The following is a 26,733-nucleotide window of genomic DNA, read 5'->3' as shown; positions in this document are numbered from 1 at the left end:
TCTTGATATTACCCCTGAAGCTCAAGAAATGAGACTGAGAGTCCATAAGAGGGAGGACCTCCAATGCAACAGCCTCTGCTCTCAACAGAAACAATGAAGAGCAAGAAGAAGGAGGCTGCAGAGTGGAGGGTCTTTTCCAGTCTCTTGTCTCACAGGGATAGACATCAGGTATAATCAGGAATTCACTTAAAGCCAGAAATAGACACATAACCCAATCAACAAATGCACAAATGACCTAAACAGACATTTCCCAACAGAAGGAATCAAAGTGAACAACAAGTGTAAGAAAAAGTTAACACTGTAACGATCGAGGAAATGCCCACCAAATTCCACTGAGATCAACTCACTGCAGAGGGCATGGCCACCATGCAGAGGACAAACACCAACCCATGTTGGTCAGGAAGAGAAAAGAAGGCTCCCCCTCATGCATAGTTGTGCCAGTTTATAGGAGGATGACCACCATGGACAGCCCTGTGGACAGTCTCCAGGAGACCAGGAGTAGAGCCACATGGGACCAGCTTCCCACCCCTCAGTATTGATATCAGCAGAGAATCCTATGCACACACACCAATGTTCCAGCAGCACAGCCCCCAGCAGCCAGGTGTAGGACCAGCCAGGTGCCATCCACACAGGAGTGGACAGAGGAAATGAGGCCTCTGTGCCCAATGGAGCTTCCAGCAGGCATAAAGGAGAGAGAATGATTGTCACTTCCTAAAAATTGTACTGAAGTGAGGAACATTTTTGTAGGAGGAAAAAGTCAGACTCACCAAGAGACTTGATGAAAGACCTTGTCACATGTGACAGAGACAAGGAAAGTCCCCAAACCAACATCAAGGGCTCTACTGGAGCCTCACAGAAAATAGGAACAGAGGGGAAAAGGCTCCTCAGACAACCCCCTGCCCCGTCCTTAGGAACAGCTCCCTGGTCTGAAGAGAAGAGACCGGAAGAAGAATCTAGTCCTCAGAGGACAAGCATCACAGGGAGGTGGTAACAGGGGAAGGCAGGTCACAGTGGTGGGCAGGAGGTGACACATGGGCCAGAATCATCTCCCCCCTGCAGCAGGAACAGACAGGATCCTTCCCAGTGGCCCTGCATGTGAGCCCAAAGTCAGGCTGGAGAGAAGCTCAGAGGAAGTCCCCTTGGACAACCCCTGCCCAGACTAAAATCTGTCAGGTTTCAGAGCTCAGGTGCAGATGGAGGCAGGGGAGCAGGATCCTATCCAGAGAGCAATCCAAGGAAGCAGAGTGAGGGGATTCAAGCACAGGGTGAATTCAAGGAATCTGGTTCCTTAGGACAACCATCTAGTTTGCCGCAGTCTGGCTGGGCAAAATAACCGAGAGGTGACAAGCAACTTGAAGGTTGAAGCAGGAACTGAGCTTCAACTCAAGGTAGTGGGCACCTAAGGTAGCAGGCACCGCTTTATTGCAGAACAGCAGAGGTATATATGCCTAACTGATTACACACAGCTTGACTCAATTAGCATCATCTAGATACAGCAGTCAGCCAATAAGGAATCTCCATCATCTTAATGGCTCTGTGGCACTGCCTCACAAGCCACTCCTCCTGGCAAACTGCCAGGTGCCATCTTGACTTGATCCAGCCCTCAACACTGGTTCACTTAGGCTAGTGTCGGACACACAACAACAGAAACCTCCAATAACAGAGCTCACAAGAAAAGCATGATATTAATAGAACACCTAGGAGAAAGTCAATGTAATTTCCAGAAAATATAATATTTTGCAATAAAACCCATGAAATCCAACAACATGCCTGTCTGCTAGCATAAAAGCCAAGCCAGCCCATCAAGGCAGGACACTACGATCAGAGGAGAGGACAACAGAGCCACGGAGCAGCCTCAGCAAGGTGTGGGAAAGACAGCAACGTAAACCTGAATGCTTACTCAGGTTTTCCAACATACCTTCACCTGTCAAGTCCCTAAATCTAATTTATATAACTACATCCTAATATTATACTCAGAAAAGCTGGCTAAAGTGATCAAATACACACTGTGTGCAGGTGAGGGGCGTCATGGTTAGGGAAAGGAACCCTGCATCCACCTGGGCTCAGAAAGGAGCTTAGTGAGGCCCCCAGAGCAAGTCCTGAGGTTTCAGTGAGGCACAGGAGACAGAAATGAAACCGTTGGGGAAAATAAACAATTGGGAAAATTCTATGTTTACCAGATTTAATATCATTTTTGTTCACTAATGAAAAAGTATTGTACAAAATATGATTATTAGTTAGGTACATCAGAGACATAAGGCAAAGGAAATCATTGTATTTGTATTTGGTATGAAAAGAAATAGATAATAATTTGAAAGATGTTGATAGGTAGAGAAATTTTATATAGAAAATACGGCAGGAAAGGGGCTGGGGTTGTGGCTCAGTGGTAGAGTGCTCGCCTCGCACGTGTGAGACCCTGGGTTAGATCCTCAGCACCACATAAAAAAATAAGCAAGTGAAATAAAGGTGATGTGTCCAACTACATTTAAAAAATAATTTAAAAAAAGAAAGAAAGAAAATGCAGGCAGGAAGAAAAGACTCTTCTATAACATATTATTTGTGCATCTATGAATACACCAAAATCAACCACATAATTATTTTTTAATTTTTTAGTTATACATTGGCATAATATTTTTATTTTGTTTATATTTTTATGTGGTACTGAGGATTGAACCCAGTCTCTCACATGTACAAGGCAAGCACTCTGCCATGGAGCCACAACACCAGCCCCTAAACCACGTGATTAAGTAGAATTATAATGCTCAAATAAAATATTAAAACTTTGCAAAAATATGAAAGAATTATTAATATAAACAGAAATGGCTTTCATTGTTATAAAATATAAAATCAGTTTTATAACTGCCAACAACATCTTTTTGGAAAATATACAAAATTATTTAAATATTATGGGATGAACCAGGAGCTGCCTAGGAGTATTGTGGAACTAAACATTGCTGATCTTAATTCTCACCCAGACTGGACCTGGACTCTCAGGAAAGGGTGGGCACTGATGTGGGCAGGAACAGAGCCCAGGGTGTCCCTGCCTGTGATCCAGCCACAGTGTCTGGAAACCTAGGGAGGCTACAAGCTGCCTCTCCCCAGCAGCCAGTTTCCCTGGTTCTTTTCAGGCTCAGGTCACCTCACAGCAAGAAGGAGTTAGAGTGGTGCTGGGCAAAGCCTGTCTTCAGGGTCCTGAGGCCAGTGGCAGAGCCAGTCTGCACCTCCCACAGGCCATGCAGAGCTGACCACCCTCCCTCATGGGTCTTTGCCAGGGGGGCCCCTTTCTCTCCAAGACCTTGCTCAAGTCATCCCTGTCCTCAGGCTGTACACAGCTGTGGGGTGTGGGTGTCCCAGAGCCCCATCATGAGAGATACACAGATAACATACCCTAAAGTTCACTCTGAATTTATATATGTCTGTGCGTTTGATCAGGTTTAGGACTGCTCTTCAGCATTTGTCACCTAAGTCCATGGACATTTGAGACCAAAAATGTGGATTGTATCCAAAAAGCAGGTTTACTGAGCCATTAGGAAGGGAGAAATTATGGCAAAGGCACAGAGATGGAGAACATTAGGGCAAGAGAAATAAGAAATGCTCACGGAGCCAGGGTTGAGTGTTTTCTCTCACATGTGGAAACTAAAACAAATAAGAAGAATAAAGGGAGGTAGAATCCAAGACAATAGAAGAGATCAGTGGAGAAGACAGAGGTGACTAAAGGTAAAGAAGGAGGGACAAAAAAGGGAGGATAGGGAGAAGAAAAGGCAGATATGAATGGCCAATTCTGCACATGTGTGAATCCTGCACATGTAGGAATGTACCACAGTGAGTTTCTCATGTAGATATAATTGTATTGAAAAGAAAAGTACCAAAATGTAGAAGGAAGATCAGTAGATGAAAATTAAGATGAAGGAGGAGAGAAGGAAAGAGGAAGTAATGAAGCTGGAAAGAGGCGTTTATATTCAATGAATCTATATGACTATGGTAATGACACCCCATCAATAAGGACAATTAGGATGCATTAAGGTTAAAAAATTGCACACAAAAAGCAGGATTCATATTTTAATAGAAACCAAACTTTAGTACTGACAGCAAGTCTAGGGAGCTCCCCTGGGAAGCTGGTAAAAGGGAGGCCCCTTGATGCAGAAAACCAGCCTCCAACTGTTTCTGCACCTGCTCCTGGACTGACCCTGAGCTCCCTGTATGCTGCGTGTCCGCTGCTGGCACTGGGAGCCCTGCAGGGAGATTTGTGTCTGGGCTCACACTGAAGTCCCCATATTGTGACTCTGGCACAGTAATAGGTGGCCATGTCCTCAGGTCTCAGACTGCTCATTTGCAGGTACAGGGTGTTCTTGGCGTCCTCTCTGGAGATGGTGAATCTGTCTTTTACAGATGCAGCCTATGCCACGCTGTAACTATTAGCTTTGATTTTTATATGAGCAACCCACTAGCCCCTTCCCTGGGGCCTGGCAAACCTAGTGCATGTAGTAATCATGAAGGTTAATTCAGAGGATGCACAGAAGAGTCACAGGAAACCCCCAGGCCGCACCAGGCCTCCCCCAGACTTCACCAGCTGCACCTCACACTGGACACCTGCAAACACAGAGGCAGCCTGGTCAGGACACTGTCACTCATCCACTCTTTCTCTCTCTCCTGTCTTCTAACACACTCAGGATCTCTTGTTCTCCATTAATCGCCTCTTATATCAGCCATCAGGAAAACCCAGCTGAGCACACTCTTCATAGTGAGCAGCTGTGTTCGGTCCTGATCACTGAGTGGGCTGAGCTGGGAGTCCAGGGCTGGGCTCCTCTGCAGAGCTGCAGGGTCTGGTGGGCTTGTTTTAATGAGCAGAAGGAGGATCTATTTGCCTGTCCTCCTGCTATATAGCATCTAGGCAAAAGACATATCTGTGCTCAGAGAAAACTTGAGCAAGTAGGAGATGGTTGGTGGCATTTTATTCATGAAAGATTAACTCAGAAATTTAATCATGTTGTTCATACTGTCCAGTAAGATGTAAGTTAGAGGATTAGCCCAGCCTCTAGACATGTGCATCTCTCCTCTGCTTCCCTCTGTTCCATGAAGCAGCTCAGAGACAGTGCAGGACAGGGCTTGTGGGGCCTGTGGAGCCACTTCTTGTGAAGAACAGGGTTGCATTTGCTCCATCCAGTGTCCATCTAAGGACCATGAAGGTCATGTGGTTGACACTCCATCTTCAGAATTCTGGGCCTCCTCTCAGCTCACTGGGTCTGCCTTTTGCTTCCCACTTCCCTCTTCACCTTTGGCTAACTTGAAGCAGCTGTACTGATACATAAGAACTTCCCACCTCCCACAAATACATGGATACTTAATGGAATGTGAGCACAGCTGTGCTATCATCTACACCAACACAGCAATAAACACAGCGTGTAGCTTAGGTCCCAGGACCCTCATCCTCTCAGGCTCAGTCTGTGATGGTGCAGATGGGGAAAGTCCTTCAGCTGGGACCACAGATGTGCAGGGCTCAGCTTGTCCACCTCTCCCCTCTGCTCTGCAGACCCATGTGCTGTGGCCCCAGGCAGCAGGTCCCCACTGTCTGCAGCAGCTACAGCGTCTCAGATGCCAGGAGCATCCCTGCAGTGCCCCTGGATTTGGGCTTCTCCTGTTTCCTGGAACAAAGTGCATGGACACTGTGCAGCCCTCCCCAGCCCACATGTGAGCTCCTGTCATGCCTTCCCTGGTCTCTGGGCCTCTCTGCCTCTGGGGACATCTGACTGGGGCAGAGCAAGTGGAACCCAGGCTGCTCTTCCCAGAGTCACTGCTGCTATTCCTCAGGGCGGCAGACACTTGGTCTCTTATCACCTGGGCAGGATCCCAAGTGTAATCAGACATTGTGCTCCTTTGCCTGTGGTTCTAGAGGCATAACTAGTGCAGGAGCAGCCATGTGCTGCACACTGAGTCAACCAGGAGAGACAGGTCCTCCTCTCAAAGGTCCTGAGCTTCAGCAGAATAAATCAAGTGAGTCCCTGTCCCTGGTAGGCCAGCTCCAGGGTGGCTCCCTTTGACCAACAGATATGCAGTGGCTCTCTGTCAGCTCAGGCAGTCCAGGAGAAGGAAGGTCACCGGCTGGAGGTACCCTGTGTACCCCTCATGTCTCATGAACATGAGATGCCCCTGGTTCCCCAGACATCACTGTGAGAGTGTAACCGCACTGCTGGACACCAAGTCACAGAGCTGTGGACTTTCCTGCACTCTCAGACTCAGCAGAGGAGTGTCTCCTGCCTGGAGCAGTTGGTTCCCATTCAGACTTGATGCATTTCTTGGAGGCCATGGTTGAACTTCTTCTCCACCAAATCCTTGTGAAATTTACCATGTTTTATAAAAAAAATAGACTGGGCATTTAGCAGGTGATGGGTATTATGGCTGTGCTCTATGAGTGGAACAAATATCACTCTAAAAGGCAAATTCCCTTTGGGCTATTAGAAAGCCTTCCTGGTATGTCGAACCCCAGTATGATCCCAGCATAAATCAGGGGGTTCAGTCCCATCTGCCTCTCTTTGCCACCTGCCTTCCTGCCATGTGGTGCTGCAGCCTCAGGGCCCTGGTCAGGAGCAGCACCTGGGTGTTTGCACCCTGGTCTCCAGAACCTGCTGCAGCACTCTCTCCTTGTGAACCCTCAGCCTCAGGAGCTGCTCAGAGCAGCACAGACTGGACTCATCCACACACTGGTGCTTGGACTTGAGGTGGGCATAGTAAACATCTAAAGAGGTGGACGCAGCCCTGGCACTGGGTAAAGGGTTGGTCTGTGCCAATTCTAATCTGAGAGCTAGAATACCCACCCAGCAGCCAACATGGAAAGCAACCATGGAGCTAACTCTTCAGACACACAGGGGTCTTCTATAACCTGAATTCCAGAGGATGCCCTGGATAGCCCTGGGGCTCAGGCAGAGCTTGGTTCTAGATATAGCTCCTACACAGAGTTCCCCTAGTTCCTTGGTTAGAGGATCTCTGGGAGAAGGTCCCCTAAGGCCCCAGCGCTGTATGTCTGCCAGCTGCAGGGCCAGCTTGGGGGGTAACAGGCAGGAGATGCTACCCTGAGCATCGTGGCCTGAGGACTGCAGAGTCATAGGGTAGGAGTTGGAGACAGGACCTCTGCCAAATGTGCATAGCAGGTGAAATGTGGGGTCCAAGGAACTTGCTTTAACTCCAGTCCCATGATGTTTGAAGCACTTTTTATGATCAATAATAGAATCCTGTATGGGGTAAATAAATGAAAAACATGTGCCATGTGTAGAGCAGAAAATATTTTAGAGGCAAGAAAAATGGCTTCCTTTCCCTCCTGACACTGGGCATGGCCCTGGAGCACATGGACCTAGCTGAAATGAGTCAGGCAGAGGGAGACCATCACCACACCATCCCTCATGTGGGGAAGCCACGGCATCAGGTCCTGGAAAGAGAGAGGACAGTGGCCCCTAGAGATGGGAAGGTGCAGGGAGGGCTGGGGTAAGGGTGGGTGATGAGAGCCACATGCAGAGAGGGCTTTGTTCTGTGGCTCTGCAGCTCACAGGGCACCTGTGGCCCACAGCCAGGCTGTGCTTCACAGTGACTGGGGCAGAGCAGCTGGTGGTCTCCCCACACCCAGGAGGGACAGGTGATGGACAGCTGGGTGTCCATCACCTGTCCCTCCTGTCCAGGGTGTGCACAGCCTGGGACCCACCATGGCGCCTGGCCCCCCGTGTCAGGGTGCTGTCCTCTGCCTCACTAGGGCTAGGTTTCAGTGTAAGTGATAAAATACAGCTGGATTCACAAGCTGTTTGTCTAATGGCCAGAGATGCTGAGATTCTTAGTGATGTTGGTGATTAAAACCATCACATGAGAAAGACAACATAGAAAACATGAAACCTTATTGAAGTCCTTCAAAACATATTTCACTGTAAAATCCCTAAATCTAATTTATATAACCAAGTGCAAATTTCATAACCAGAAAACCAGGCTTCAGCCATGAAATACAGAGACTCTGCAAGTCACAGGTTTCTTGTTTAGAAAAAGGTATCTCAGTATCCCCCAAGGCTCAGGAAGAGCTGGGTGAGGCCCCCAGAGCAAGTCCTGAGGTTTCAAAGAGGCTAAGGAGACAGAAACTAAACCCCAGGGAAAATAAATCTTTGGGGAAATGCCCTCTGAATGCCTAAAAAAATATTATTTTTGTTCAGTAATGTGAAAATAATTGTAAATGCATGATTATTACTTAGGTATTTGTAAGGCCATCAGAGATATACAATCATTGAAAATGATTGTATTTATAATTTGCATAAAGATAAATTAATAATAATTTGAGAAAGTGTTTCCATGTATAGAAATTTCACGAACACCAAATTCACAGAAAGCAATTTTTCTTCATAAAAATTTGTTTATGAATCTATGAATATGTCAAAAGCCACATGATTTTGTAAAATTATAATGCTTAAATAAAATGTTAAAAGACTTAAAACTCGGAAGTATTACTGATAGAAACAAAATATCATTAGTTTTTATAAAACATAATACATTAACTTTACAAATTACTATTTTTGCACAGCCTGGGATCCATCATGGCGCCTGGCACCCCATATCAGGGTGCTGGCCTCTGCCTCACTAGAACTAGGTTTCAGTGTAAGTACAAAAATACAGCTGGAATCACCAGTGGTGTCTGATGGAGAGAGATGCTGACATTCTTAGTGATGTTGAAAATCAAATAACATCACATGAGAAATACAACAACATGTCCACCTACTTTATATACAGAGATATAAAAAATTGTGGTATATATGTGTAATAAGAATTGTAATGCTAAAAAACAAAGTACATGTATAAAAACATAAATTGGTGTGACATACTTCATATACAAAGATATGAAAACTTGTGCTCTATATGTGTAATAAGAATAGTAATGCATTTCACTGACATGTATTTTTTAAAAAATAAAATCAATAAAAAAGACAACTACATATAACACATCGTATCTTATTCAAGTCCCTCAAAATATATTCCACTGTGAAATCCCTAAATCTAATTTACATGACCAGTGCAATTTTAATTATCAGGAAACCAGGATTTAGCTGTCAAATACAGACTTTTCATTTTAGGGAGTCATATTTATGTAACATGATCCCAGCATCTACCAGGGCTCAGGAAAAAGCTAAATAATTCCCCAGAGCAAATCCTTAGGTTTTACTGTGACAAAGGAGACAGAAACTAAACCACTGTGGAAAGTAAACCTGAGAGAAAATGCCATTTGAATGCTGATAAAATATCTATATTATTCACTTAAACATACACATAAAAATGTACAACATACTATTATTAGTTACATATTCTTAAGAACATCAGAGACATACAACAAAGGAAATCATTGCATTTTTAAATTTTATTTTAAAAGGAAAAAAAGTGTCTAGGTAAAAACAAAAGTCTTATGTGGTAAAGTAAAATTGTAATACATATAAGTAAACAATAAGAGGATCTAATTAAGTAATAAATAAATGTAAATAAAGAGCAAATTTTTAAAAGTTTGTATGTAACTAAATTGGTTATATATAAGTAATGCAAGCAGTTAAAACTATTCAGGGTTTTCCCCTAAAGTCAAATATTAACATACTATATATAAACCAAAGTTTAACCTCTATGTTAAAATGACAAGGATTTCTTAAAATGTTAATTTATTCCTAATATTGTGTCTGTTAAGTTTTATTCTCTAGAGCAACTAGTCTTAAGGAAACTACAGTGTGTACAACTCTGGTTAAACAATAACTCTTATTATAGAGTATTGTACTGTATTATAGAGTGTAGATTTTTCTTTAAAAAATATAAAAACACCAATGTAATTGTGATATTCTTCATTACATATTAAATGTGTTCATATTTTTCAGATATACAAGTCTTTAAAGTAAAAAGGTTTAAAAGAGCATTTCATAAAGCTTCTACTTTCCAAACTAAACTTGTCTGTAATGGTAATTTTAGATTTACAAAAATAAGCAAATTTTATTGGGAATTTATTTATACACTGAGATAAAAATATAAATGTATTTTTAAAAGATAACAAGAATCTGATCTGTTTAAAGGTTAATATTATAAAACATTATGCCCCTTCTCCCCACAAAGCAAAATTTAAAAGCTCTCTTAGCCTTTCCTTGATTCATTTTTAGATGTGACGTCATATTTTGTTAGTAACATTCATATAGACTCAAGAAACAATATATAAACTTTATAAAATGATATCAAATAAAGAGGTAAAAATCAGCTTCAGAACTAAAACACCTTACCTAAGATTTGTGAAGAGTCTCACCTGAGTGGAGGCTCTGCCTTCCATCTTACCACATGATAAAATGGCTCCAAATAGGCCAGGCTTTAGCTCTGTCAGTGTTATATTTGAAAGACTGATTTTATTGTAAAGATTACTATAATCTCAAACAGGGGATATAATGTATAACTCAGCCAAGGTTCAAAATTATGTACAAACTAAATATGTTTTTACTCTTACTAATTTAACTTTGTATTTTTCTTATAAACTCTATAACTGTTGCCTGCCTTTAGAGGTACTGCTTCACCTACACACAACCTAAGTATATTGGAGATATTAAACCATCTTGTATAGACAGATAGTAATTAAAAGGGATAAAAATAATTGTGAAATTATAAACATTAAAGTTAAAACCAAGTACTCTTACTGTTAGACTAATAAGAGTGACTTGCTAGATGTTTAAGGACAAGGCTTAAAGTTAAAGAAAAGAGTCCAAAAACCCAATATTTGGCTCTTACCTCTAATATCACCCACATCCTACACAGGCGATGAAGTCAGGGTCACTCCACGTGAATTGGGTTGGCAACTAAAAGAGCACACAAACACAGAAATGCATTTTGAGCAGGCCAGGGATGACTCTGAGACCTCAGTTCCCATGCAGCAAGGCAAGGGGAGAAAGGGAGGCCAGAGGCAAGAGAGCGAGCACACCCTGAACCCTTGTCTTTATTTAGGGAAAAGACATTTGATAGAAAAGTCCACCCAAATAAGGAAAGGCATTGTGTTAGAGCAAAAATGGGATATAACCCAGTTCCATTGGGTGACACTCAATTTCAGATCTGCACTTCCTAGCCCAGCAAAGGTGAGGTCCACCTGCCTCATACTGTATGCTAGGCCAGTTTCCCACCCTCATTACTCAAGGCTAAGAGGACATGCTCAGCTCCTGCTCAGGACAGCCACTGACATATCCCCGTTTTGCTTTGGAAGACTAAATGATGAGCTGTTATCTTGAGTTTCTGGATTCTTGTTTGAAGGCACCACATCCTATTGTCACAATACAAAAGAGAATTAATAGCAAAGTAACAGTTCAACAATATACCATGCAGATCTTTTCAATATGTTTCCAGGATTAAAGCCATTTAATTCTTGACATATTTGATCAGCTAAAAATGTAGGGTCCAAAAGATCAATTTTATTTATTTATATTTTTATATATCTTGAAATAAGGTGATGTAACTCCAAAAGATCCAGGCTATTATTATTGTCCTGTTAAATACCCAATAGATGGTCTTTAACCTTCTCCTAGTTCCATTGGGAAGCATTGTAGTTGGCAGCAGTAACACAGACATATTTATAGCCAGCATGACATTTGAGCCTTTCCTTTCCTCCTCCTGGAGAGCTCATTACCAATATTTATGACAGTAACTTCTAAAACATTCAGCTTAGTTTCAATCTTTTCATCAATATTTATCTGATTATAGAGGGCCCTGATGTCACATTTCTCATGACTGAAACACTCAGGGTCACTCCAGGTGAACTGGGCTACAGGGAAATATTCACACAAGAGACAGTGATACCTTTTTTTGAGGGGTCCTGTGATGGCTCCTCTGACCTTAGGGGTCCATGGAAAGAGAGAAAGAGAGAACATGCTTAATCCATTTGTTGAGAAGAAGCCATTCAAATGAGGCGAGAGGTCAGGTTTCAGGGGGTTGAGTCTAGCTTAGTGATGTCAGCTGTCAGCAGGTTGACTGACATCTAGGCAGGCCACACCCAAAGACAGAGCAAGAGAAGGGGACACACAAAGGGAGTTTCCATGGAACATTCTATCCCAAACAGGGCAAAGGGGTAGGATTATAAAAGAATAGGTGAGTGTAACTCAACCCCATGGGTGACACACCTACACCTGAAGACATGACTTCTACTTCCTGGACTGGGACAATGCCCAAGTCACAATGAAATGTAGTGATTGATCAGAGCCTCTTGCTTCAGGACTGGAAGGTAGGGGTCATTCAGAGCAGCTCCCCACACTCTGAAAGTGTTTTGAGCCAAATTATTAAGAAAATGTGCACGCTGAATGTTCTGAGATATGGCCACTGAGGCTGTGACCAGAGAAGCAATGAATGAAACCAAAGCAGCCACCCCAATTATTATGAGACCAAGAGCTTGCTTAGGTCTGGTACACTGGGCAGGCATTTGTAACATTGTAGCACCAGCATCAGCATACCATGGTTCTGAGGTGTTAGCTGGAAATAGGGCAAAAGAGGGCTGGTGAATTTCCAGTGTTTCTTTCCCTCTATTATATCTGGTGACACAATTAACAAAATTGCATTTTTTTACAAGCTACAAGATATTTATCAGTTTTTCTCTTAACTCTCACATTTCCAGTATTTAAAACTTAAAGAGATTTAACATAGGTCTGCATGTACACCTTGAACACAGTAAAATACGAAAACTCTGAGGCAGCAATCAAGCACCAAACATCTTTCTGGATGCCACCCTTGCTGGACGTCAAGATATTATTAATAAAGCCACTAGGGATTATGGCACCCTTGTGTAATTGTCTTTCCTCAATTCTTAAGGACCAGTCTAAAATGTATCCACTATTTCTAGGCACTATGTTGTACTGGCAAAGTGTTTGAACAATCCATCTACTTAGGGAAGATGTCAAATTCTATTGCAGAACAATTAGAATAGTGAGGTATTGGCAGATGTTCTTCAGATATGACTGGTCTGCTATGAGAAAGTCCTATTTTAATAACTGTTCTAACATATGGCTTTGAGTTTCTAGGACCCCCAAATTCTCTCTTTTCCTCAAAAGGTACCCTTAGACAGCATGTTTATTGTGGGACCAACATATAGGTAGCTGACCACTCTAGGCAGAACAATTAAATCCAGTCACATGGCTGGGAGGATTATGGGTGTCTGTAAAACCTCCTATCATTTATGAGTCATTGGTAAATACTGGGATAAATCTTTCAGTCCACACCACTCAGTGCACTAAAGATGGATCTAGAAAATATGTTCAATATTTCTTCCTGTAACACTCTATTTACCTGACAGCTCAAGAGAGCTAGCATGGTTACAAACAGAACAGCTGGAGACTTTGTTCTTCCTTGTTGCTGAGCCATCTCTTCAGCCTGTACCATTAGGTTCTTCAGCTGTTTCCATGATGGTAGCTTTACTGTTGGGTCTCTCTAGGCGTTCTTCATCTCCCTCTTCCTTCAGGTAAATAGGGTGGTACAGGAAACTTCCTTTTCTTGTTGGGAGCCAAGGCTGACATCTATGGATTGATCTTTAGCCCTTTGAATCTTGGCTTTAGGTTCTTTATGTCTAGTGGCATATTCAGGTACCCGGGTAGGATAAATTCTCTGGAAAAATACAAGCATAACCTCTACCACCCATTATTACTGGATCTGGTCCTTTCCATTGACTGTTTGTAAATATTTCCACAAACTTGGCCCAAGGGATCTGTTGCAATGGAAGATGTGTTGCTCAGCTACAGTGTGACCTTCAGAGTCACAATTTAGAACAGTTAAAACAAACAAAGCATGATTAAGGATATTTTGGGGGTTCTTATTCCCCCTTTCTGTTTTTGTAATTGTAGCTTAATACATAAATGATCTCATTCTATAATGGCTTGACCTTGAGGGTTATAAGGAATAGCTGCTTTATATTCAATACAAAAATGATGGCAGAATTGCTGGAAAGAAGAACTACTATAAGCTGGAGCATTGTCAGTTTTAATCTGCAAAGGAAATTCTAATGGTGCAAAAGCAGCTAGGCAATGAACTATTTTCTTGTACATGATCTGTAGTAAAAATAAATCTAGAATAAGTATCACAATGATATGAACATAACACTATTTGCCATATTGAGGGATGTGAGTTACATCTATTTGCCATAACTGATTTGGTCATAAACCACAGAGATTAACCCCAGTTGGTAAAGATGAAAATATGGTAAAGATAAAATATGTATAACACATTGTGAACATTTGATGAACAATTTCATGAGCTTTTTCTCTATTAATATTAATTTTTATGTAAAGTAGAACCATTTTGATGATGCAAAGAATGTGAGGCTTACACAAAATCATATAAAGACATTTAGTAAAAAACTGTAGTAAGTTTATCGATCTTATTATTATCTGATGCTAAAGGACCTGGAAGGTTTGAATAAGCTCATATATAGCCTATGAAACACAGATGGTGATGCATTTGAATTGTCTTTTGTAAAGTATGGAACAAATTAATAATTCTTGTTATGGTGTACCTAATAGTCGATATTTCAATATTTTTTGTAACTCCAACTGCATATAAACTATCTGAATAGATATTGTTGGCTCATTTGAAAAATGAATTAAAGCACAAATGAGAGCTTGAAGTTCTTCTTGTTGTGCAGAAGCATATGATGTCTGTATTATCTCTGTATTAGCACAGCTATAGAAACCTTCTTTACCTGATCTTGACCTATCAGTAAATACTGTTAGTGCTCAACTATTTGTTGAGCCTATACAATGTTTGGGAAAATAAAGGTAGTTACCAAGCAAATTGAATAATTTTGTCATGAGGGTAGTGATTTTCTATTTGACCAGGGAAATCTGCAAAATCTCTTTGCCAAATATTAGAGGCTAGGAAAAGCCAATCATTCTGTGGAGTAGAGAAAGGTACAATAATAACATGAGGTTCTGACCTGACCATTTGTAAAACTCATGTTCTCCCTTTAATAACCAACTGAGCAATAAAATCATGAAATGGGGTCAATGATTTTTGAGGAGAATGAGCTAGGTGGAGCCATTTATAATCCCCAGTGATTGTCATATCGCTCCTGTGGGAGTATGAGCAGTGGGAAATGTTAACAGATACATAGGCTTCTGTGGGCTAATTCTAGTAAGCTGGGAAGTTTTAATAGCAAATCCAACCTTCTTATGGCCATCTTTGCATCTGTCGTAAGTTGACAAGGAGAAATTGGAAAAGGATCCCCCTGTAAAATCTGAAACAAAGAACTCAAATCTTCAGAGATTAGTTTTAAACTTGGTCTCAGCCAATTTATATCACCTAGTAACTTTGGGAAATCATTAAGACTGTGTAAACCATCAACTCTTATTTGTAAGTTTTGAGGACAAATCATGCATCCTTCAATTTCATTACCTAAACATTCAAAAGAAGAGGTCATTTGTACCTTCTCAGGTGCTATGCATAAGCCCATTGCAGTAAGTGAAGTTTCTAGATGAGCAAAAATTTTTAAGAATACATCTAGCCTAGCATGAGCCAAAAGAATATCATCCATATAATGGATAAGATATGCACCAGGGAATTCTTTCCCTACAGGAGCAAAAGCCTGAGCAACAAAGTTCTGACAAAGGATTGGACTACTTCACAAACTTTGAGGCAAAATTTTCCAGCAAAATCTCTTAACTGGTTGTTTGAAATTTACAGCTGGAAAACTAAAAGCAACTTTCTTACAATTATCTGGATGTAATGATGTAGAGAAAAACAATCTTTTAAATCTATTAAAATTAAATAATAATCAAATGGAATGACTGTAGAAGAAAGAAGTTCAGGCTGTAAGGCTACCATTGGCTTGATAATACAAATAATTGCCCTAAGATCTTATAATAGCCTCCATTTTTCAGATTTTTTTTTCTTAAACACAAAAATTAGAGTATTCCAGGGATGAAAAGTAGGCTCTATATGACCAACTTGAAGTTGTTCTTGGACTACAATATTCGCTATTTGAAATTTCTCCCCTGTTAAGGGCCACTGAAAAACCCAAATTGACTCTTTAGTAAGCCAGTTAATTTTTTCTGCTGTTTTTGCAGGCCAAGGAGAAAATCAGTGCTCCTATCAGAATTTTTGATTGAGTGAATTAAATTGTCTTCACTGAGAAGACTGAGTCATAGACAAATAATCTTCATGCTGATTCCCTTCAATTCCTCTAGGAGAAATAAATCCTTGATCATTTTTTTGGAATTTGAAGTTATTAATAATACATCCATGCTGCTTAGAATAACTTGACCTCCAAAATTTACTGGCAATGTATCCAGGACATAGGGTTTAAAGAGTCCTTAATTATCATCTTTATCTTCTCATCCAAAGTATTGAGCACTCTGAGCAGGTTGCGAAATTTGACCAATCCCTTCTATACTGGCAGGTGCAATATTTAAAGGCCATTTTCAGGGCCTGTACCTGCTGGAGATAATTGATTTATCTGATCCTGTATTTATGCCTTTGAAATTTTTTGGTTGTTTTTAAAATCCAATAGAGGGTACTCTTATCTAATCAGTTGAGGTCAGTAGGCCCAGTAGGGGAACTCAGGATTTGGAATTCCGTCTGGACAGTCCCTAGATTTCCCTTTATAGAGCAGCAAGATTTAAAAATATGTGTTCAATTATATTTTTTGGAGAAAGCTGAATAATGCAATTTGATTGAAATGTGAGTTTAATCTCCCATCAAAATTTGCATTAACAACACCTGGTAATACCTGAATACCTATCTGAATCAAATTGCTGCATCCTAGTAATAAACCTATCGTATCTGGCATGGTGGCCTACAAATCTCTGTACAAATTAGTTTGGGGCCTATCTCAGGAGTTAAAATTAGCTCCATGGCTGGTCAGAGCTCCAAGGTCTTGGCCTTTGGGCCAGAAACTTCTTGAGGGATTCTAAGTTTGGGCCGGTTGGGCTAGTGCATAAGGAAATTGCGCCAGGCATGATGACATAGGACTAAGAGCCATTGGCTCCTCCTTCTGAGTATACTTCAATGGCCCTACTGTTAGGCAGGGCCAGCCTTGCCTCCTGTTTCCCAGTGGTGCCATAAATGGAGGCTGGCCATTTATGACATTCTGGCCGTGGCCTCCCTATGCCATGTGGTTGCCCCTCCAGTGGTGCTGCTGAAAACCATGTGAACCTCCCTGATTTCATGACAATCCATAGTCCCTAGCCCTGTATCCAGCTTTTCCACAATTAAAACACTGCCTCTTTGATTGTGTCTCTTTGATGGAGGTTGTAGAGCCTGTTTTATTGTCCCTGTAATTGTGAGATCTTGTAAATGCATGGGACTTACATAGGAGCAGAGGTGAATAAATTCAGAAATGTCCCTTTCTTAGGATGTGGCTATATTATCTCTTGAGAAATATAATTGACATTTTCAATGGTTAGTTGTTTGACCAGCACCTCAGAACAATTAGAGTCACCTACTATGCAGCTACCAACCTAATACAGATGAGCCATAAAATCCAAGAATTTTTCCTCTCGTCCCTGTTGTATTTGACTGAAATCTAAGATTTTCTCTCCTTTAGTAGGTAGTTCCCTCCATCCCCTTCTAACATAGGCACTAATTCTATTATAAACTTCCAAATTATAGTTTAATTGCTGTCCCAAATCAGTAAACTGTCCTGGCCCCATTAGCATCTCCATGAGTCACAGGAAGACCACTGGGAACACTGGATTGGGAGAGACACTGGGAGGGGAAGATGTGAAGACCTTCTGAGAGAGGAGGCAATCCCCTGAACCATGAAGTGTTCACACAGCTCATGTGGTGGCACCATGCAGGACATGTCATTGCACAGAAAGGGCCAAAAACAGGCAAGACTGTGCAGCCTGCACTGAGAGAGGGGACTCCTGACAAATCATACCTGAGAAGGAGACCTGAGTGATGTCCAAGGGGAGGAGGCTTCTCTAAAACAACTATGACTGTTAGTCTCATGAGGATCTGCCTGGGAGGGGAGCTCAGGACTGGGGGCCAAGGTTTTTTCCTCCCCCTGCATTGGCTCCTGTCCTGACCCTGAGCACCCCCTGCTGGTCTTGGTTGCCCTGCAGGAAGATTTGTGTCTGGGCTCACATTGAAGTCCTCTCACTGTGTCTCTGGCACAGTAATAGGTGGCTGTGTCCTGGGTGGTCAGGGAACTCAGCTGCAGGGAGAACTGGTTCTTGGACGTGTCTCTGGAGATGGACACTCGGCTCTTGAGGGATGGGCTGTAGGCAGTGCTACCATCATAACATATTCGACTTATCCACTCCAGCCCCTTCCCTACAGGCTGACGAATCCAATCCCAACAGTAACCACTGGTTGTGATGGAGAATCCAGAGATGGCACAGGTGAGGGACAGGGTCTGCAAGGGCTTCACCAGGCTAGGTCCTGACTCCTGCAGCTGCACCTGGCACAGGACACCTGGGGACAAGAACAGTCACACCCTGTCAGTCACCTGCAGCCACAACCTCCCCATGGACCCAGGTCTGACACTGGGGACACTCACCTAGGGGAGCTGTGACCAGGCACAGGACAAGACCCAGCAGCCTCATCTTCTAGACCACACCTGCCTTCCCAGAGACCTCAGCCCTGTCTGAGCAGAGAGCTGGGAGCTCCCACAGCCCAGAGGGCCTTTGAACCCAGAGCAGGAGGAGGGATTTGCATGTGGCTGAGGCTCTTCTGATATCTGGAGAGGCTGAGGTCAGGCTGCCCAGGTCCTCTGTGCTCCTGAGATGTGTCCCTGTCTTGAACCCAGGTGGAGCTTTACCTGTGAGAGGAGAGCAGGTGGTTTCAGGGGGCTGGAAGGCTGTCAGAGGAGGAGCTGTAGGGCATGATGTAACATGTGGGGCATGTGCATCATAAAGGAGAAAACCTAACTTGATGTAGGGCATGCAACATGTGAGTCATGTTGCATCAGAAAAGAGAAAACCTAACTTTCTACCTGCTTCCTGGTCCTGGGGCCACATGTGGCTAAGATAGCACCTGGCAATCAGCCAGAAGGTATGGCCTGGCTTGTGATGAAAAATCAGACCACCTCTAGGATAGGCTCAGAACCCTTCCGCCCTCCTGGACTGCTCCTGCCTGTAGGATGAGTGTACATGTGAATTCCCCCCACCCTGCTGATCTTTATCCTGATTGGCTCCTGTACATTATATTAGCTGTGTGTGTTTTCTCAATAAACTGAGATCCTGCTTTGACTGGTCTCCCTGAGGCATCTGATTGTCCTCCTGCGGAAGGGGGAGGGATGGGTGCTGGTGGTCAGTTGGCCCTTTCCTTTCTTGGTTCATCCTGGTCAGGGCGTGCTCTTCCCAGTCTCTCCCACAGGTCAGGAGGGAATGGGGGTGCTAAAAACCCCGACAGGAGCCCATCTTCCTGAGCCCAACGCCTTCTCCCAGGACTCTTCTCTCTTCCTGATGCCCAGTCTCACTCCTGCCATCCACTCTGGCTCTGGGTGTTGAGTCTTCATGTTTGAGCCCAGCACAGCCCCTGCTTTCTCTTCCACTGCTCTATGAACATGCGTATCATTTTTCTATCCTGAGAGTACACATCACTGCCACTTTGGTGGTTTTTACATGAGGTATAGCCTTCCTCACTTCCTCATCTTCTATACTCCCTGTTATCCAGGACACACAAGCAAAAAAAAAAAAAAAAAACAGTAAAATTGTATAAAATATTGGGACTGGGGGTCTGGCTCAGTGGCAGAGCACTTGCCTGGCATGTGTGAGGTATTGATTTTGATCCTCAGCACCATATATAAATAAATTAAAATATAAGTACATCAACAACTAAAAAATATTTTTAAAAAAGATTGCATACAATATTTTCTCTGACTTTTGTCACATATGTGATGGTGGGCATTTGTGAAGAGAGAGAGAAATTCTGTCTAAATGGCCCAGTCCCAAAACTGTGCATCTAATTTGAGAGTGTTCTCTCTCTAAGTTCAGCTCCCTCTTTATGTGCAGGGATTTTGTTGGATTCCAACTCATCACCTCACCAGAAATCCCATGTTAGGAGAATAATTCACAGGATATCCAGTTCCAGGATGCTCCTGTCCTAACTCTCAGCTGCGATGACCACCTGCCTTTAAGACTCTAGCCCTGTCCTGTCCACAAGTCTCCCTTGGAAATGTGGCTGCAGACCAAGTGGCCAGCCCTGCTCTGGTTTCAGGGAACATTGTCTATTCTCCAACATCCTCAGGAGGGAGGGTAGAGGGAATGATGGGGACACTCTTGTCACAGGGAAGGTGGGGTGCAGGGCTGAGTAGTCAAAATGCTGCCAACAAAACTGAGTGTACCTAACAGCAGTGGGCTTAGGACAAGACTCTGCTCTTTGGAGTAAGGAAATGTCTGACCAGCTGCAGTGCTCAGTCCTTGCCTTACCTCTGCACATTTCCATGATACCTGTGGTGGTTCTTTCCTGAGAGCATGAGACATGCTTCCCAGCCCATTCCTGTGCAGAGCACAGTGTGCATGCCTTAACTGGGTTGTTCTGCAGGTGAGCACCAACCTGAGTCCCTGACCCCCTGAGCCCCAGGTGCTGCCCTCTTCTGGCTCCCCTGTGAGTTCAGAGGCTGTCAAGGGGAAACAAGACCTCGTGTGCTCAGTGCAGACACTGATCCAGGGCCCTGAGGCACTGCATCTCTTCCCCTCATCAGTCCAAGTGTCCTTGCAGCGCCCCACAACCCAAGCACCATATCAGTGCTTCCTGATTTTATTACTAAGATACTGTGAGTCATGAGCTTAAGGGATATGTCAGAGCCCTGTGGAGAGTGTGGCCTGGACAGCACCTTAGTCCACGCTGTCTGTCCCCAGGCTGTTCTCGACAGTAGCAGGAAAAACCTCAGTGCTCCACTTGACAGGTGGGAGAAGTGCATCATGCTAATAAACTTCATGTGCCTCATTTTATTAACTATTAACTCCATAATCTTAGGAAGCTCAATCTTCTGACCTGTAGATAGTAATAATGTTCTCAGAATTAATGCATTCACCATACTCCAAATAGAAAAGAGCAAAGAAAGATAACACTAAACCTTCTGGGTCTAAGTGTCTATTGATCATCACTTTGCCCACAGAGGGAAAACTAGGGTCCTGGAGACTCTTTAGCTCTGATGAAGTTTCCTGATGGGCACCCATGGTGGAAAGGCTAATCCAGATATTATCAGGTGCTGCAGCTCTGACATCCAAAATTTCATGGTGAGAAAATCAAAACTTGCTCTCTCAGCACTGCTGCAGGTCCACAGTAGGTGATTACTCACTATAGCCACCTGCTGAGCAGCAGCTATCTTGGAAGTATTCTTCCTGCTTAACAGAAATGACCCCCACTCTGGCCAGCCTCTCTAAGTTTAGTCTGCCTCAGGCCCTGGTAGCCTCCTACTCTGTGTACCTCTGAAATGAACTCTTTAGATCAAAATTGTAAGTGAGAAAATGGTTCCTGTCTTTCTGTGCCTGGATTATGTGAATCAGTGTAGTGCCCTCAGGATCACCTGATTTGTCCCAAATGAGAGCCCTCCATTGTTCCTGTCTGAGTAGTATTCCATGATTACTCATGCTCTGCTTCTCCTGACTAGGGCACAGATGGATGCTGTATCCTGCCATGGTGAATAGTCTTGCAGTCAGCATTGGGTAGAGGTTGAGATTACTCCTCCTAATAATAGAACCAGGAGGCAGAGCCAAGGACCTTGTTCATCCCACCCTGGACCAGCAAGTACTAATTGTTGCTCAAGAACAGCTCAGGCACCTCACCTTGCTGAGAGTTGGGAACCCAGCAAGCCCTGGGCTGACACAGCACAGATGAGAGTCAAGGGTCTCAGAAGGAAAGGGCTTCTTTCTCTGTGCCTCTATCCTCTGATGTGGCTTGTCCACCTGACTAGCTCAACCACAGATGTGTGCAGGAAAGACCCATCTTGAGCTGTCCCACCCAGGCACCAGGAAATATATATCAGAGAAAACCACTGAGCACTCCATTAGCAGGATATGGGACACATGAGTTCTGAGAAAGAAAAATAAACTTCTGTATGTATGTCATGGTAAAACAAAAGGAAGAAATACATGATTTCTGATTCTGTGTAAATGTAATACCAATAACATTATGCAGTCAAATCCCCTTATGTGGGGAAGTTACAATCCTCAAAGTCACAGCAGACATTCAGTTACTAAGTGCTAACCTGCTTCTCCCAGCAAATGCAAGGCTGATTTCTGCTGGTTTCTGGTCATACATTCATTCCCTGGGTCATAGATGTCCTGGTAAACTATTCAGTCCCATGTGAATTCTCAACCTGCTTCTCCACCTAATTCCTCCTATGCAGCATTTACAAGAAATTTTAAAAAATCCTTTCACATTCTTCCTGTCCCCTGAAGGTGCTCAATCAGCTCAACCTTCTCATTCTGCTTCACATTCTGACATGTATGAGATCAGCAACTCCAGCCAGAAAAGTTTTCTCATCTCCCTTGCCCTGTGCATCATGGCCATGAATACTTCAGCTTGTCCTTCAAGAGACACTGTTAATGGCATTTCTTTATTTTTATTAGAGGAATCCAATAATGTATTCAATTTAGCTGTCCACAAGGTCCCCACACCCAGCTGGAGTCCTTTGGCAATTCTCAGAGCACCCTCAGGCTCAGATAAGCTGATTTCTCTGCCTCTATGTGCAGAATACAAGTTTTTGATTTATTCACCCGGAGCTCATGGCCAACACTACAATAACAGAAAACCATTATTATTCACATATTTTCTATATTAGAATATTTCCACATTCTAACACTTAGGAATGACAAAGGACACTATAGTAACATTCTTGGATCTAATGTAAGTACCAGCTTGCCAACGATGAAAAACATGTGGAATTCTGACACTAAATTTCCCATGAATAGGGCAGGATGTGAGCTGAGTCAAGAAGAGTGGGTGACCTCAGCTTGGCTTTGCACACTCTGAACCTCAAGCATCTTGCAGGATATGCATGCCTAATAACATCAGCAAGCATCCATTTACTGAGGACTTGGTGGTGCATTGAAATTTTTAGCCAGAATGCAAATTTCAAATATCAAATCTGTGGTATCAAGATCTACTGCACCCAGTATTGGAAATTAGAAATTTGAAATTTGGTATTTAGACTTCATAGTACCTTTGCAAAGTTGCACTAACCCAAAGAGGCTGTAGAATCTCCTTCCATAAGTAAAGCATTAGAAATTTGAAATTTGGTATTTAGACTTCATAGTACCTTTGCAAAGTTGCACTAACCCAAAGAGGCTGTAGAATCTCCTTCCATAAGTAAAGCAAAGGGAGTGATTTGCACATTATGTGGAGTTTCCAGAGCCTTTTTATGAAACTGTCAATCTCCGTGTTTCAGTGGTATGAACTTGATAAAACATGATCAGCGAATTATATGGAAAGCTCCTCTTTAAAATTCAAACACAGAAAACAGGAAACTAAGTCATTTCCAGAAAATAATGTTGTTTTTGAAAATAAGGTAGCAGGAATAGAGAAGGCAGCTCAGGGAAACCTACAGTACTGTAGTAATTCCCAGGAGTGAAATAACTTAACAGTAACTGAGATAGGCAATAGGAAAGGCAGGTGGCACCTCAGGGAGCTGATATTCAGAAGAAAGCTAAAAACACTGGTTCCTAGAATAAAAAGGGGATTGGTACATGTGACAGACTGCAGCAGGGTCTGGTATGCTTTGGACTATGGGGGCAGCCAAGTCCTCCATCAACAGAAGGAGAGACACCTTTCCACCAGGATTGTAGAAACAGAGTAAGCAACAGACCCCTCCAGGAGCAGATATTGAACTCAGGAAATCTTCTTTTGTACCAATAGAAAGCCCAGGGGTCTCTAGCTGGAGAGGACCTGAAGTCCCCATACAGGAGATGGAACTTCCCAGCAGACGTGTCAGAGCTGGGAAAGGGCTGGCAGCTTGAAAGGACTCAATGAGTTGCCGTGGAAATCCTCCAGTGCACCTCTGCTTACCAGACATCACTTCAGAATTTCTTCCCTTCTCCCCTTTCTTTTCTCTCAGTTGCACTAGGAGTACTTTCTTTTGAATGTCCAAGATGGACAGTCACTTAGGCTGCACTCTTCACTGGGTCCTTGGATCCCAGGCCTATCCCCATTCTGGGAGTAGAAGAGAGACTGGGTCCTGGCTGGAGGTCTACACATGGATAAGAGCAATGGGCACTTCCATCTGAAATGGACAGACTGACCTATGAGAGTGTGATGGTCTGGGACCTATGGTCAGAGGAGGATTGAACATCAGGTGATGACCCAACAACTCTACCCCAAAGCACAACACAGGGACAGGGACTCCCCAAAGGACAAAAGGATTCAAGCTATATCCCTCTACATATCACTTGGGTGGAGGAGCTGATCAGATGCCTTCACAGACTCACGCTCCCAACCCTGGGCATCGCTCAGCCATGTGAAATAGAAAACCAGTCTATCCCACTGGGAGGATGGCCTTAGGCCTGATTCTAAGCAACTGCATTTTAAAAACTAAGTTTGAAACCTGCAGTCTCACCAGGCTCACCTAATGGAGGACCTCAGACACAAATAAGTCACTTCTCCTCATCCTAATAAACTCAGAGTGAAGCCTCAGGCAGACTTTCCTTGTGATAAGAGGAAAAAGCATCAGATAAGAGAGAAAGGTGAAAAGATTGGGGTGGAGACCAACAGACCAGATGATTTAACCCTAGGGTAAATGATGTCATCGAGGGATCCAGTGACAGCTGATAAGGATTTTAAGCAGGGGTCAAAACCCTAAGATTTGGTATAAATAATAGAGCAAATGAACAGATATTCAGCCAGCCAACAGACATCTAGCCGGCCAACAATGATGCCCTCACACTGAGAGCCTGATGAGGACCTGGATTGACATCCCAACGCTTTTCATCATTTGCTGATCCTCTTCATTTTTCTCACCACTCTCAAATTCTACAGCCACATCTTGACCCTGGTGAGAATTGCAACTTCTCCCTACGACCCTCTTCTCAACCAGCCATGAGCTCTAATCCAGGAGAAGCATGCCTTTGTTTCTGACCTGATCACCAGAGTCTGAGTGAGTGTGCATCTGCTGGATTTAAAGCCTAAGGCTTGAGACTTTTGATCTGATACTTGAACTTAGCACACAGAGGAAATGTCTGTCATTAGTCTGTCATAATTAAGTGTATTTGCAGTGCTTAGAATTAATTTAGAATTGTTTGCTGTGAATTGATTATGTCTATTGCAGTGCCTAGCATTAAGGATTGTCATTTTCTTGATTAAAAACCTATACAATAAAATTGTATTGAGTGATTTGAGTAAATAAAGCATTGATAAAGAGAGAAGTGCATGGACATTTTTTGTTTCTCCCCCTGGACTGCATAAATCACACCTTTTGCCCATCATGACACCCACTTCTCCAGGGGAGGTGGTGAGACATGTGTGATCTAGCTCTGCTTGTGGATCCAATTCAGAAGCTGAATAGCTTAAAAGTAAAAGTAATATAAGAAAAACTGATATAGAAAAGTACAGGGGAACTGAGGAGAAAAGAGTGAATGGAAGGAGGAAAAGCTGGGTTAAAAAAAAACAAATAAACAAAGAACACTTTGGTGTATGTGAGCTGTTTATCCCTCTTGATGAGGCTCTGTGGACACCCACACATGACACCCAGAACTCCAAGGGTAGAAGTGCTGACTCCTTTTGCAGCTGTGCATGGCTTGTGGACAGTGGTGAGCTGAGCAAAGTCTTGGAGAGAAAGGGGATCCCTTGGCAAAGAGCCAGGAGGGAGAGTTGTCAGCTCTGCATGGACTGTGGGAGCTGCAGGTTGGCTCTGCCACTGGCTTCAGGACCCTGAAGACACACTGTGCCCAGGACCACTCTGACCCCATCTTGCTCGGAACTTACCCTAAGCCTGAGAATCTCCAGAAAACCTGGTTGCTGGGGATAGGAAACTAGGAGACTGTCTGGGATTCCAGCCACTGTGGCTGGATTGCAGAATCACATGCAGCGATGCCCTGGATTCTGTTTCTGTTCATGTCAGTGCCCACCCTGTCCTGAGAGTTCAGCTCCAGTCTGGGTTATGATGATCATGAGAAATTGTTATATCCTAGATTGTCCTAAGTACTTCTTTTTCGTTCCAAAAAAAAATAAATAATTTCTGTATTTTCAGAAATATGTGTTTATTGATAGATACATTATTAACTTTGTATAAAAATAGTAATTTGCAAAGTTAGAGTATTATGTTTTATAACAACTGATGACATTTTGGTTTGTACAAAAAATACTCCAAGTTTTAAGACTTTTTAACATTTTATATAAGCATTATAATTTTACAAAAGCATGTGGCTGCCACAGCCTGGCTGGGCACAAAATCACAAGCCATTCACAGCCTTGTAGATTCAAACAGCAACTCTTTATTCCCAAACTCTCACTGGCACCGCACTCTACACCCACGTTCTGGGGAAAATACACCGGCACTCTACACGCACGTTCTGGGAAAATCCACACCCTCCACTGGGCTCTTCATACCAAATACTCTCTGAATCCCATGAGAACTCAAGGGGAACTCAAGGAGCTGGCGCCTGATGCAGCAGGATATGCCCTATTCCCAGCAGGATCCACCTTAAACCCGGATGGCCCTAAACCCAGATCCACCCTAAACCAAGATCCACCCTAATCCCTGAGCAAGGTCACCTTTCATGCAATGTCACTGGAAATTACCTGTGTCCAAGGCAAGCCCATTTCCACAATGGAGAGTCCTCCCTCTAAGGA

Source organism: Ictidomys tridecemlineatus, chromosome 5 (assembly GCF_052094955.1).
Source record: "Ictidomys tridecemlineatus isolate mIctTri1 chromosome 5, mIctTri1.hap1, whole genome shotgun sequence".
Taxonomy (NCBI): domain Eukaryota; kingdom Metazoa; phylum Chordata; class Mammalia; order Rodentia; family Sciuridae; genus Ictidomys; species Ictidomys tridecemlineatus.
This window is presented reverse-complemented; position numbering follows the sequence as displayed.